We start from the raw sequence: 15,044 nt of genomic DNA, 5'->3' as shown, positions 1-15,044 counted from the left end.
GAGATTCCATTTTTCTTTTCTTGAATATGTCATGTCAAGGATAGAGTGAATAAAGACAGAGAAAACAATCTTACAGTTACCAAAGGGGATAGTGAGGGCAGAAGGGAGAAAAAATTAGGATTATATATGTACATTACTATATATATAAAATAAACAAGGACCTACTGCATAGCACAGGAAACTATACTCAATATCATGTAATGAACTATGATAAAAAAGAATGAAAAAGAATATATATGCATAACTGAATCACTTTGCTGTATACTTAAAACTAACACAATACTGAACATTAACTACACTGAAATAAATAAATGAAGGTGCTATAAAAAAAGAATAGAGTGAATACAATGATATCAAGCATCTCAACAGCTGGGTAGTGAAATTAATCTTATAAGGGTGCCTCATTCACAACTATATATCATTATTATTTTTTAACGGAATAATTTTAAGGAATCCCAAGGGAGTATCATCAGGCTCACAATATTTTTTAACCAGAGAAATAGCACAGCACGGACTTTTAAAACTTTCCACAACTGTATCTCACCAATTCTCGCCTTTTGGGCATTGGATAGACCTAGAATTTCATTTCTTCTTTAAAAGACTCCTTATAAAGCAAGAGGAGGAGGAGAGTGCTAATAGTCAAAGTCTGGATGAAAATTAACCTTAAAAATCCTATAATTCTATATGAGGCATAATGCTATGTTTCTGAATTTATAACAACTTCCCTGGAGGTAATGCTTAAGAGGCTAGAATTTTCTTAGATTAAAGAATCCTTTGAGGCAGCTCTGAGAAAATCAAGTATCTGAATTACTTACCACTTCTCCTAAATACTGAAATCAAAATAGCCTTGAGCTTTAAGAAGATATTAGGAAACCATTCCCACAGGATTAACAGAGGCTGGTGATGAGCAGAAATTCTTGAGCCTGTTTTACAGAACAACAGATAAAGGAACAGCATGTTAAAAAAGCCCTCTACTTGTAAACTGCCTTCACTGATTAAGCTCGCTTTAGCTATTTCTTTCTTTTCTTTTTTCCCCTCTTTAATTGCATACCCTCCAAGCTTCACATAGCCTGTGTAATTTATCACAGACTCCTTAACCACCTCTACAGATAACACCTCTGATGTATGGGTTGCTATAGTAATGAGGGCTTAGGTTGTTTTTTTAGGAACGTGGACTCAGATCTTGTCCACTTGAGACTAAGACCAGTTGGGACCACCAACCCTAAAACCAGGCTTTGCACAGATGTTCAGACGACATCAGAGGACCAAAAACCTCCACCCGCAGGTCATGTTAAGCACCTCCATTTTTGAAGTCATCCCATGAAGAAGCATGTAACCCAGATACACCTCTTACCAATTACCTCACCTTTTCCCGATCTCCAATCACCTTTCCTCGTGCCTAAGACCACCTTGCTTCCTTATCCCATAAAAACCTTAAGCCCCTCAGCTTCAGGGAGGCAGATCTGAGACTTGTTCTCCCATCTCCTTGGTTGGTTGCCTGGTAAACGAACTTTTGTCTCTACTGCAAACCTCAGTCTATCAGTGTCTAGTTTGCTGTGCATCCAGAAAACAAAACTGGTCGGGTAACAATTCTACATAATGCAACATTTAGGGGAAAAAAGTACATCAGTGTGTCTCTAACCAGAGACATAAGCAAAATGAATCAGCTCTGGGTGCCATTCTACAGGGTAGGAATTACATACCCTGTCTAGTCAGGACACTCCAATAGTGATCATGTGTGCCACCTAGGTCTTCCTCATTTATTTAGTGTTCCTCCAAAATATCTTTGGTTGAAAACTAAATACGGAACTTCATCCCACTACTGAGGAGCACTTTACCCTGAGGTGGGCCTTTGTGTTCCACCCCCATGTCCACTATGGCTGTGGTGATATACCGTCTACTTTTAATTGTTTCTTTCTTCTTTTTTTTTTTTTTTTTTTTTTTTTTTGTCTTTTTAGGGCCATTCCCATGGCATATGGCATTTCCCAGGCTAGGGGTCTAATTGAAGCTGTAGCCGCTGGCGTACACCACAGCCATAGCAACGTGGGATCTGAGCCTAGTCTGCGAGCTACACCACAGCTCACGGCAACGCCCCCACTGAGCGAGGCCAGGGATCGAACCTGTGTCCTCATGGATGCTAGTCAGATTTGTTTCCCATGAGTCATGACGGGAACTCCTAATTGTTTCTTATAAATATGTTTATTTATCTTGATGTAGTGACAAAATATTTAGAGACCTGAGCAATTTCTTTCCCTGGAATAATTTCCCCCTAAAACCAGAAACATTTGTCAAGACAAGGAAGGTACAAGCTAACTGTAGAAAACCATAATGGCCTTATAAGTTACTTAAGTAGTTATATGCTTTAAGTAGGGTTGGGAAGGAGGAGGTTGGAGTGGGGAATCTTTGAAAATGGCATGGCAGCCTCCACCGATTCTGGGACCTCTGGTCATACCAAGCAAGCTACTGTTCCCTATGAGACACAATGCATACCAAGTTAGCTCAGAGTGGCAATATTCAGTGCATTATATTCTATTTTTTGGCCCTAAATATCTGAGTTCCCTTTCAGTTTTTCTTAGAGCAGAAATCCCTGGTGGTCTAGTGATTAAAGATTGGATGTTGTCACTGCTGTGGCTTGGGTTTGAGCCCTGACCTGGGAACTTCTGCATGCCTGTGGCATGGCTGAAAAAAAAAAAAAGCTAAAAGATTATGGAGGAAAACCACCACTCTAGGCTCTTGGCTACAAAATAATGGCTGAGGTGGGATTAAAATATGTGTGTGATCAGATTTTTAATAACCTTTACTTACAATGGTACTTAAAGTGATTAAGTACAAGGTAACTTTTTTCATTTTAATGAAAGAACTGAGGATATTTGAAACAAAATATGGTAAGGAGGGTATAGAGGGGACCAGATGGATATGTTCAATAGGAAAGATCTGTCTCATGGCAAAGGGATCTGACTCACCTTCAAGGATGTAGGGTTGCTAAGGACAGAGTGAGAACCAATGAGCAGATGTCATTATAGTGGAGGATTTTTAGCTCAAAATATGGATGAACTTTCTGCCAAGTCAAGCTATCTGAAGTCGACTGAACTGAATGATTACTCTCCAAGGACCTTGTAAGGAGAATTTAGGCACAGGTGGAGATAGCCTCTAAGATTTCTTCCAAACAATGTTTGGGGATCCTATTATTTGAAATCTAAATAATACGTGCTCGGAGTTCCCGTCGTGGCTCAGCATAAACGAATCTGACTAGCATCCATGAGGATGCAGGTTTGATCCTTGGCTTCACTCAGTGGGTTAAGGATCTGGCATTGCTGTGGCTGTGGAGTAGGCTAGCGGCTACAGCTCTAATTTGACCCTGAGCCCAGGAATCTCCATATGCCGTGGGTATGGCCCTAAAAAAAAAAAAAAAAAAAAAAAAAAAGAAAGAAAGAAAAAGAAATAATACTTGCTCTCTGCTAAATTTCCCTCTGAACTGATTTCTTTCAAAACCTGGGCCAGAGATCAATTTCATGGCTCTTAGAATACTTTTTCTTCAGCATATCCTAGAGAGCCTTGAGTGTGCTACTCAGAAGACCAGAGGATTCTAGACTAAATGTGACTTAGCCAGAAGCTTCTCTGAATGGCTCAAAGGAGACAAGATAGATCCTTGGCCCAGGAATGTCAATGTCGTTCATTACATTAACATTCAAAAGGGAAAATTAAAGATGAGGAAGAAATAGGTGTGAACTCAAAATCTTATGTTGTTTTGTCCAAAAAAATCTTATATTGTTTCATCACTAAGGCAGGTGGCAGATGAACACATAATGTAATTAGAAATAGTTTAACAGTCTCTAATATTGTTGGAATGTCTATTTTTCCACAGTATTGTCTCATTTCATTGAAAAAACAAACAGGGTAGTTATTAGGCTCATTTCTTCAGCACAGAGGTGTTCATCATTACCCAAGCATGAACAACCAGTAAATGGCATGGCCAGGATCCCAACTCAGATCTGCCCCCCACTCCCACAGCCTTAACTACCGTCTCAGAGGAGACTGGGCCCTCCCAAGCACTGTGGATGCCTACAGTCCAGGTACCCCTGAATCAGGTTCTCTGTGAAAGAGCCTGAAAAGACAGCACCAATCCTGGATAACACAATCTCAGAACTATTTTGAACTTTGGAAACAATTGATGTCACCTATGTATGGACAAGAATGCATAAGGAGGAACTGAAGAAATTAGTAATCTGGGATTATTTGAATTGCATGGAAGAACTTTGAGGGAATGGACCAATATCACACATGGGCAAAGGTGTACTATTCAATGGTATTTAGTAATATAATGGTCTTTATTTTTTCTGAGGACAAAATGGAGACACTTTTATGAAAAAATGGTCTAAGTCCAATATGAGGAATAAATTCCTGGAAGAGAAAACTGTAAAATTTAGGAATAGATTACCAAGCAAAGTTGCAACTTAAAAAATTATTCACCTCTATGTAGAGACTAATTTTTGCTGTGAATGCAGGAATGACTATATGATACTCTAAAACATTCAGCTGAGAAAAAAAGTCAGCTTAATTATTGTTTGTTATCATGTGCTCTTAAAAAATATATATACTTTTTTTCTTTCAAACTAGTTACTGAAAAGAAAACTAGGATCCAGCTCACTTTTTCCAAATGACTGTGCTGTGACATCAACGGCACATTACAAAGCAATGTGTGTTCACAGTTTAGGTCTTTACACTTTGGTTGGCCAATTTCTGAGCTGGAAGACTAAAGAGAGGTTATTGGGTTGAGCTGCCTGCTGCCTCTTGCTGCTTTTGGATTATGGATCCTGGGGCTCGGATAAAAGGTATGATTCTCTCCAGCTCGTGTGCTAAGCCTGTGTGAGTGAGGGTCGGCAATGTGCCTGGCTTTGCCAGCAACACAGATAAATCAACACTTAAACCTTTGGGAAGCCATTGAATATGTAATGTTCCCTTGATTCAATGATTCTTTCATTCCAGGACAGATAAAACACTAAGTAGCTTTCCAACATGAAATTTGGATGTCACCCAATCCCTTGGAAGAGCTGACAAATCTGCCCCCTGGGAATTGGTCAACACAAAGAAAGCAAGATCTACAGGAGGCCTCTCGCTTGTGGTGGTGTGTCCAGAGGCTTTTGCTGATGTGTTCTCTGAGTTGGGTCTTTGTTTCCCTGCCTGTTAAAACGACGTCAATGAGGTCACACCTACAAAAGCACTTGGTAACAGCCAGATCCAAGAGACATGTTATGTTAGGTGCTGGTAAAATTACTGAATTTCCCATTGATGGGGCATCATTTTACAATTCTGATCAGATACATACCGATGAAAAACTGTCTTCCAATTTAATAATAACTCCCAATTACAGGGCCTTTACTATGTGCCAGGTACTGAGCTAAGCTCATTAAAATACAAAATCTTGTTTAAAGTAGTATCTCTAATAATAAGTTTATTTATATTTATTATTAAGTTATATGTGAGAAAGCCAAGGTTTCAAAAAGTGAATGATTTGCTCCATGTTATAAAGCTTGGACGAGTTAGCAGGCATCTGGCCCACATTTGTCTGATTTGTCACATGAGAATTCTATTGATTTAACTTTATCTCCTGTACTTCCAAAAAGGAAGGACTCTCATTCTGGTGAAGGTGGGAATGGCTTTCAGTGAATGTCTACAGTAGCCTCTGCCCAGCCAAGGTCCTACTCTGGGCATCAGGCCATGGCCTGAGACTTGCCTGTACAGTGGATGCTGTGGTGGCCCATCCAGACCCTCTTTACCAGCCACTGAGCCCATCCTGTAGCTGCTGCAACTCACAGCTGCCCCAGTTCTGGAGACTTCTCCACTCCCTCTGCCCCAGCCAACTTGCGATCCTTGTGGAGCCTCCCCACCCACCCTGACTGACCTAACAGACCTGCTGTACCTTAACAGCAGCAGATGGTGGGCAGGCACAGGCCAGCCTCCTCACCTAAAGGTGGCGCCTAATTTAGGTGCAATTTGTGCTCTAGGGTGTCCCGCTGGGAGCCATACTGAAGCTGGTCTCCATCTACGACTATGTTCTTGCTTAGCCTTTCCCCCAGGACCTCCAGACCCACTCTTTTCTCTTATTCCCCTGTCCTGAGAGCACAAGCCAGGAAGTCACAGAAGCAAGAATCCCCCTTTTAGGCTTTGCTTCTAGGAAAAGTGAGCTAAGACAATTGGGCTATGTTGAGTTTTTCTATGACATATTCCTTACCTCTTCTTCAAAAAATTCCATGCTTTTTAAGCCTTCATTTAAAGACATTTTCTCTCTGAGCTTATTTAGGTTATTTCTGCTGCTGTCTGAAATGAATTCTGGTTTCTTCCTTTTCATCTGGGGTGGGGGGGGAGCAGACCATTGTAACAGTGAAATTGTGAGATCATGGACATTTGCTGCCATCAAGGATCTGCTGGGAAGCAGCTGTTTCTGCCATCTAATTATTGAGAGAGGAAATGGCTTAATATTATCTATTTGGGTCCCTGATTCTTGTCATACATTTACAAAATTGTTGAGATCCCTTCTCGACAATCCACCACATAGCCCCTATTTGGTGTAAAATCACCACAGCCCTAATTCCCCAGGGCTGCCAGGCATACAAAGGTCTTTTTTCCTCTCAGGGTGTCTAAAATGCTGTTTTCTTCCCTCAGGGAAAACACCCTCGCTGCACACTGGTTCCTCCATCAGCCTCCAAAGGAGCCTGTGATAACCGCATTAAGGCACTATGACTTGGCTCTTACGTGGGACCCTGAAGCAACCACAGCACAGCAATTCTTTGAGCTGAAGAAATGAATACATAAAATAAAAAGGCACTTTCCAAAGGGACCAATCTTACAATCTGAAAGAAAAGCTTCTCTGATAAACGGGCACAATATTGGCTGTTGAGGGAAAGTATCTGTTTGGGGAAACTGCCAAAAGGATTAGGCATTCAGTTTCCGCCAGTTAATCATTTACAGTTATGAGTCCAGGCAGATCAATAAGATCCACCACAAAGAGATAAGAAAGTTGGAGAGCAACAGAGGAACCATTTACAAGTGCAAAGTCTAGAGATGAGTCCACGTGGCCAATGCAATGGCTCTCATGGTTCCGCTGTCCCCACTGGGGGCCATGGCTTGAAGGCAGGGTGAGGACAACAGGGAATGGGATTTCGGATTCATCACTGGAGGGCGCCAAGTTCTTACCAAGTAGCTGGGCTTTCAGGCGCTTTGGGCGGAACTCTGTCTTCTACAACTTTCTATGTTTTTTTGCTCATTACTTATAATCTTGGATTGATCTCTTTAGCTTCACAAATCTTTCCATTGGTAAAGCCATTATTTAGTCTGCATATTTTCATCACCTACCTTCCCTTCCCCATTCACCTTCAGACCCTGACAACCTTTTCTCATTCCATGGAGCCCTTCTCCAGGTAAGATACTGTTCAAGCAGCTGGCACACTTGTTGTTGAGATTCGCATAGTTCACTAGATAAATCCCAGGTACTCCTTCACCTGTTTACTGATGGTCCTAATCAGCCATTCTCGTTTTCTTGCCTCTTTCTCTCCAGATCATTTTCCTTCAAGACATTGCCTCTCTGGATTGCCTGTTAGCCTAGCAAAAATCTTGGAAGGAAATTAGCTCAAAGAAGGACTTCCTGTATCTATCTGGAAGAGATACCTCTAAGCTTTCTTTCAAATAGTAATAAATGCTTGAAATGCGCCCTCATCCAGGTAGAAATTTCCTGCTGACATCACTTTACCAGGTAATGTTCCTTTTCTTCCCTGCTAAACATATTCACTTCATGGTACACAATACAAATGTCTTTCTATATATCAAACACGCCCCATCACAGACACCTGTAAATGACCAAATGAGTTCTGTGAAGGACAGAAAGCCATTTAGAGCTTATTAAACATTATTTGGGCCATTTACAATCAATGCGAATTGAGCTGAGCAGAGTCAAAATAAAACTTGAAATGGTAACTAATTTTTCCGGTTCTCTTTACCTTGCAGAACCATCAAAACAAAGATCTCAAAGTCCATGTATTAATCTGTCTCTAATTGAAGGCCTTGTTTTCACTAGGCAAGATCTTCAATAATGTCATTCTTTTTTCCTGACTTCTGACCCGGGAGAACAGTGATTGGCTGGGCCCAGCACTGCCCTCCTCCCAGGGAGGCAGGTGGAATGAGGCCTTAATGTCCTACTACCACCGTGGTGGTAGGAAAAAGATTGTTTCTCAATTTTTCCTTCTCATCCCCCGACTCTCTCCCCACCCCTCCCTGCATGCCTGCCCCTGCCTTCTCCTGCCAACCATTTCTTGCTCTTGGTTAACTGTTTAAACCTCCCCCCCTTTTTGGGATAATTACAAAAGGCAAACTATCACTTTTCTTGGGAATAGTGATAGATACAAATAAACTGTGATTATAAAATTAATACATATTCACATTAACAGGATTTTTTTTTTTGAAAATACAAGAAATTAGATGAAATATAAGTTCCTCTGTAACTCTACCTTTCAGAGATACGGATCTCAGAATTTTGATGCCTCTGCTTTTTTTTTTTTTTAAATTAAAAAATTGAGATAATGTAGCTCCTGCTGTGGCTCAGTGGGTTAAGAACCTGACCCAGTATTTGTGAGGATGCCTGGCCTCGCTTAGTGGGTTAAGGATCTGGTATTGCCATGGCAGTTGTGACTCCGATTCGACCCTTAGCCCAGGAACTTCCATATGCTGTAGGTGTGGCCATAAAAAGAAAAAAAAAATTGAGATCACTTTTTAATATCAGATCTCCACTTAACACTATTTGGCAATCATTTCTTATGTCATTAAAATTATTACTGGAGTTCCCACTGTGCAACAGGATTGGCAGTGTCTCTGCAGCGCCAGGATGCAGGTTTGGTCCTTGGTCTGGCACGGTGGATTGAAGAATCCAGCGTTGCCATAGCTGCAGTATAGATTGCAGCTGTGGCTTGGATCTGATTCCTGGCCCGGGAAGTCCATATGCCTTGAGGCAGCCAAAAATAAAAATAAAATAATTATTAAAGCATGGTTTAATTTTTTTTTTTTTTTTTTTTTTCCCTGCAGCTATAGCAAGAGGAAGAGTTCCTGAGCCAGGAATCACCTGTGCCACAGCAGTGACAATGCTGGGATCCTTAACCCACTGAGCCACCTGGGGCCTCCTAAAGCATGATTTTAAAGTTGTCATCATATCACATCCTGTGGCTTCATCATTGTTCATTCTTCTATTCCCTCGGTATGGGGCAACTAGTCTCCTTATGATTTTGCTACTGTAAATAATACTATAACATACTTTCCCCTCATACATCTGTGGCGTTTTAATAGGGGACATTTGAAGACTCCCAAGAAATGTCTCTTTAACACAAAACTGCAGAAATCGGTTACAGGAGGAGTTATAATTTTGAAGGAAAAAGACTTTTGCTTCACTTGCCTGCTAAAAAGGTGAACTACCTTTGTGTGTGGCTGAGGTCAGAGATGGATGAAGCAACTGCTAGGTGATCACCGAGGTAGGAGGAAAGAGGGGTGAGAAAGCTGACCAGTCTTCAACTAGTAAATGGAGATCACAGGCTTCCTATCTTCCACTTTCCACCTATCATTCCAAAACGGAAGTAAGGCTGGCCCCTCGTGTGTGTTCATGTCCACTCTTCCCATTGTCTGACTTGAGACACACACTGTATAAACCCTCGATGACAGGCTGCTAAAGGAAGAGCTAAACCCATGAATTAAGAGTTCCTCAAAGAGAGGTGTGGCTGAGGCAGAAGTGACAGCTTCATCCCCTCCCAGCTTCCATTGTTCCTGAGTACTCAGTAGATGTACTTAGTACTTAGTAGATGTACTTAGTACTTCAGATGACTGCTGTTGGGCAAGTTCTTCCCAGTAGAAATCTGCAGAAGGACCCTGCCTCCCCCTAGTGGATGTTAGCGCGAGGTGAACAGGCGGATTCTCCTGCAAGGTCCAGAAGCCAAGAATCGTGTCCTTACATGCCCTCCTGAGATAATGGAAGCTGTGTTTCTGGAGGAGACTCCTCCCACTCCATAGAAGCTCTTGTCTTTCACCAGCCATCTGTGTCTACTGCTGCCACAAGACAAGACATCAGGGGATGTTTTCTCCTTCAGGGCACTATCCCAGGCTCTTTTCTTTTTTAAATTACTTCAGCAATCTACTGGTTGTGCTTCTTTTTCACCAGTGTTAGAAACTTCTGTCCAGATTCACTTTATGCTGTGTCATGAGGCGTTGCTAATACAAACAGAGGCCAGAAGAAAGCAGCTGGGAGCCCGAGAATATTCAGATAAATTATTGGAAAGTATCATAAAGTCACTTCCTTTTGCTTTCTTGTAAATGTGAAATTTTAGGAACATTCAGAAAAACAGAAGAGAATATTTACAAGAGTTACCAGCAAATCCTCTACTTAAGGCTACGTCCAAAGACTCTACGATATTATTTCCGGAGCTTAGCCAGGCCCCTCAGATAACCACGTTGCTATTTTCAGAATGAAGTGAGAAGCGTTCATAAATGAATTGTCTAAACCCTTTATTGATCTCTTGACGAGCTTATAAAGAAGTCTAGCTGTAGCCAGAGGAGGGGACTGGCTCCTGTAGAGAACTTCCTTCCTCCCTCCCTCCTTGCCTCCCACCTGCTTACCTACCTCCCACCTCCCTACCTAGCTCTCTACCAAACTAGCTATTTGCTTCCCTCTCTTCCTTCCTGCCTACCTACCTACAGCAAACTGCTCGTGCTCGAAAGCTGGGTCTAGGTTTTCTTACTTGCAAAATCAGAAGACTGAATTCGATGAGATGTAAGCAGCTCTTCCAGTTATAACTGGAATGAAAAAACAGCACTGGGCCTCCTCTTAGAGAGGAATCTACGAGAAGGTTCCTTCTCTCTGTCCACTATCATCATGGTTTGCTCATGATCTAAGGTGAGTTCCAACAGCAATGCAGGAACTATTTCCTTTTTCTAATTCTTCGCTCAAGTTCCCCTGGATAGTCCATCGCTTTTACAACCAGGGCATCTGAGCAACTCAGCCAGTGCTTGCTGACCAACAGGCAGCCTTCTAGGACTCAGTGCATCGTCACAGTGGCTGGAGAAAAATGTCCCCTATTTTATGGGAATCTTAAGACCAAGTCTGCTATACTCAAATTCTTTGCCTTTTATTTAAAGTGAGATCAGAGTGAACACTATAGCTCTGACCTGTGCAAATACAATAAGCACTTCAGTCCAGAAACAGTTTTACCTCTTTTATTAGGTTGGGTTTTCAGTTTGTGTTTGAAGAGGAGCTATTTATGTTCTTGCAAACAAAGTGCTGGAGGAATGGAATTTAAAGGATGTCCTTGAACGAATTCAGGGGGTTTTATTTCAAGAGGCTAATAAGCTGTGTATTAACCCTTCATCTTCTGGTGCATATCATCTCCACATTGCTCCCCTGATGCCTGGGAGAGATGAGTGGTCAGGCGGCCTTGAGAAAGTCACTCCCTCCGTGTGCTGGCTTGTGACTGGAAAATGAGAGGGCTGATGGTGACAGCCTGACCACAGGGAAGGAAAAGAAGTTCAAGATGCACAAGTCTGCTGTGGGAGAGATGGGGCCTACTGACAAAGACTCAGTTATTTGGCTCATTCGTGACTTGGTGTTTTCAGACCTTAGTCACAACTATCCTGGTGAAAGAATGCATGAGCTTAAAAAAAATAGAAGTAGCCTATCACAGCTTCGGTGTGCCTGATACAAAGTCAGAAGAGAGCTGCAGATTTTATCATAAAATCTGTCGGACAAAAGTGCAGTTAGCCAGGCGGGGTTAATTGGAACGCTCGCAGACCACTCTCCTGCCTCTTTAGTGTAGACAGTGGGCCCCGGGATTTCACCAAGTCACTTTGTTTTTAGCTTTCCCTCTACTAGCCAAAGCTTAGTCATTTGACATCTCTTACTTCTGGATTAGAGAAAGTAAGAAAAATATTTTATTTGGTCATTTGGCTACCTTTTTAAAAGTCTGACAGGAGAGACAGTTGAATCTGCTGTTAGAAAAGGGCAGATTCCCAAAATATCTGCACATGATGTTAATAGAGGCGACTCCAGAAAAAAGGTTTGTGCTCAAGTGAATTTAGTTAGCATTTCTCAGAGTGAACAAAGTAATCCCTGTTCTTACTGGAACCTCAGCTGACCCTGCTGCTGTGTCATCCCATGACTGGTGACAGAAGGAATGAGAGCCTCCTCGTGCCCCCTGGCACTTGGACTTGGTTGGAGTAAAGTGGCTGGTCAGTTGCGAGGGACTACATGTCTCCTGGTGAAATGACTGGATGCCAGTGTTGCAAAAATGGCTGCATTCAGAGTTGCAGGCACCTCATTATGCATTGTCCTCTGCAATCTCTGCTGCTGCTGCCAGGTAGCACTGGACAAGAGAGCCCTGCCCTGGGCCCCATGTTTAAGAAAACCCCTCTCTGGCTCACCTCCAAAGGGCCCTCCCCAAAGGGCAAGGAAGCTATGCCTGCCCAGAGCCCATGGCCCAACTTCTTTCTAGACCAGCGGCTTTCAGAATGTGGTCTCCCAAACAGCAGCATCACATCATCGAGGAATTTGTTAGAAATGCAGATTCTTGGACCCCAGTCAGAACTACTCCACCAGAAACTCTGAAGGATGGGACCAGCAATCCGCATCTGAGGAGCCTTCTTGGGGATTCTGCCTGCTAAAATTTGAAAGTTGCTGTTCTAATCTAGGCCAGTCTCTGGGGTCTAACACCCAGAGATTTCCTGCTCCAATGGCTCTCCAGGGCTTGCACAGGCCTCTTCATCAGGTTTGAGGATAGATGTGCCTCCAGTGGCCAAAAGCAGATCTTGGAGGAAGCTGGGAGACTGAACTTGAATCTGGTGGGCTGGGTTGTTCACGAGCATACTTCAAGTGTCTAAGTCATGTGAAAGGACATTTTTCAAAGTATGAGGTTAAAATATGCTTTATTTAGCAGCCTGTTAATTTGATTTATAATGTTGAAATATTTAGTTATGTGGTAGATAGACTTTTTTTTTTTTTTTTTTTTTTTTGGCTTTTTGCCTTTTCTAGGGGCGCTCCTGCAGCATATGGAGATTCCCAGGCTAGGGGTCTAATCGGAGCTGTAGCTGCTGGCCTACGCCAGAGCTACAGCAACGCGGGATCTGAGCCTCGTCTGCAACCTACACCACAGCTCACGGCAACGCCAGATCCTCAACCCACTGAGCAAGGCCAGGCATCGAACTTGCAACCTCATGGTTCCTAGTCGGATTCGTTAACCACTGTGCCACGACGGGAACTCCGGGGCCTCTATTTTTTTACTCTTATTCTAGACTCTGCAAATGTTAGGGGTGGTCCTGCTGCTAAAAGTCTATTCTTTCATTTACTTGTTCATTCATTCATTCATTTACACATGAACTTATTTAAGGTCCAACTCTTCACTGATGTTCTCTCTTTAATGTGATGTTATCATCATACTTTTTTTTGCTTCTTTAGTCAGTTTCCTTCCCTTCACTGTTCAAATTTATAAAAGCTACTTTAAAGTCTTTTTCTGTTAATTCTACTGTTTGCTCTTCCAGTCTGTTTCTGTTGCCTGCCCAGGATCTGGGTCAAGACTTTCCTGCTTCTTTGTATGTCTCATAATTTTTTTGTTGGAAACTGGACATATTGTAGCCACTCTCCTACTTCCTCACTCCCCTGCCCCAGGGATTGTTATTGTTATTTGTCAGTTTAGAATTTTTGTGATTGGCTGGATTGTTTTGATGAACTTTCCTGCCCCCCCCACTCCTTCCCCCACCCTCACAGGGCTCTGATTTTGCTCCTTAGGGAAGCACAGCTTTGGGGGTGCCCAGGCAGCCTGAGATGACTGGGTTGGGCAGAGCTTCTCCTTCCCTGACTGTGTCCAGCTGTGAGGCTCCACTACTGCTGGGTCACCTTAAGAGCATGGGGATAAGCCACCTGTGTACCTTCCTACTGCCCCAAATAACTTGGATTGCAAATCACGGTGCCTGAAAACATCTTTTTTATGTCTTAATGTCTTAAAGATTCTTTTCTTCCTCCCAAGAACCCCATAATAAAATGCAAAAATGAATAAGAAGCAAATACCTGTAAAACCTGCTAATGTGTTAGTTGAAAAAAAAAATAGTACAAATTGTTGAACTCAGGGCTTTATGCGTATGATTGGGTTATGTAAGAGTATAGTTTGGGGACATTTTTCTCCCTCTGGGGACTTTTCACACCTGAACCTTTTCAAAGATTTTTTTTTTTTTTTTTTTTTTGCTGTGAGTAGATGAAGGTGGAAAAGCAAAGGTATGTTGCCCTTAGCAACGTGACTTGAGCTATTACAGTACCACTGAACAAAAAGAGCAACTTAATTAAAGGATCCAGACCTGCAGAGGAAGGTCCACCCACTCTGGCTCCAGGTACATTCAGAGGGTCTGCATCTGAAGACTGGAGTAGAAATTTGCCTTATATGTAGGTTGTCTAAGTAATTAATCCAACAGATGTTTTTGAAGTACCTTCTACATACAGTACAAATCAGAGCCTCTGTTCTCCTGAGATCATATTTTAGTTGGAGGTGTGCATGAGAGAGAGAGGTAGAGAAAGAGAGAAAGAGGAGAAAGAGGAGGAGGAGGGGAGAATTTCAGTGCAAAATGCTGTGAAGGAAGTATAAAGAGATGAGTGAGTAGAGAAGGACTAGAGAGTGACGGGTGGGAGCAGAGCTGGTCTGCAGTGGGTGCCTGGCTTCCATGGTCTGATTTCAGCGCCCTGGATTTCCCCACTGGCATTACTGGCTTGACATCTGAAGTGCATCACGTTTTAACAAGCACCTCCACTATACAACAAAACCATTTTCAGTGATTACTGTAAAATCAAAAAAGAAATAATAACGCCCACAAAAGAAAAACAATGGGATTTCTCTTGTTATAATACTCAACAATAAACTGCAGCAATAGCTTACAACTTTGATCAGAGAAAGTTTTTTTTTTTTTTTTTTTTTTTTAGGAAGAGGTATTTTTATCAATGACATTGTTTAAAATTGCTGGCAAAGGTGATAAAAAAGTAA

The 15,044-nt window shown here is 42.2% G+C and overlaps 2 long non-coding RNA genes across 6 annotated transcripts in view; one reads left to right on the top strand and one right to left on the bottom strand.

The window, feature by feature from the left end:
• Positions 1–15,044, bottom strand: part of LOC102166141 (uncharacterized) — a 123,829-nt gene that overhangs the window by 24,018 nt on the left and 84,767 nt on the right. For all 3 annotated transcript variants that reach the window (XR_014818025.1, XR_014818023.1, XR_002336362.2), the window contains one exon: positions 816–923. This is a non-coding gene — a long non-coding RNA (uncharacterized LOC102166141). The remainder of the gene's footprint in view (positions 1–815; positions 924–15,044) is intronic.
• LOC102166227 (uncharacterized) lies at positions 4,721–14,134 on the top strand. 3 transcript variants are annotated; one of them, XR_002336361.2, is made up of 4 exons: positions 4,721–4,832; positions 6,664–7,418; positions 7,556–7,750; positions 9,073–14,134. It is a non-coding gene; the product is annotated as an uncharacterized LOC102166227 (long non-coding RNA). The 3 variants fall into 3 exon arrangements; XR_001304295.3 differs by lacking the exon at positions 6,664–7,418; XR_014818034.1 differs by lacking the exon at positions 4,721–4,832 and having other exon boundaries at positions 7,040–7,136.

Source organism: Sus scrofa, chromosome 10 (genome assembly GCF_054392235.1).
Source record: "Sus scrofa isolate SSC_HxYL_T2T_F1_AM1 chromosome 10, Sscrofa_HxYL_maternal_Yorkshire_Landrace_v2.0, whole genome shotgun sequence".
NCBI lineage: Eukaryota > Metazoa > Chordata > Mammalia > Artiodactyla > Suidae > Sus > Sus scrofa.
Note: the sequence above shows the minus strand (reverse complement) of the source record. Positions and strands in the feature narration are given on the sequence as shown.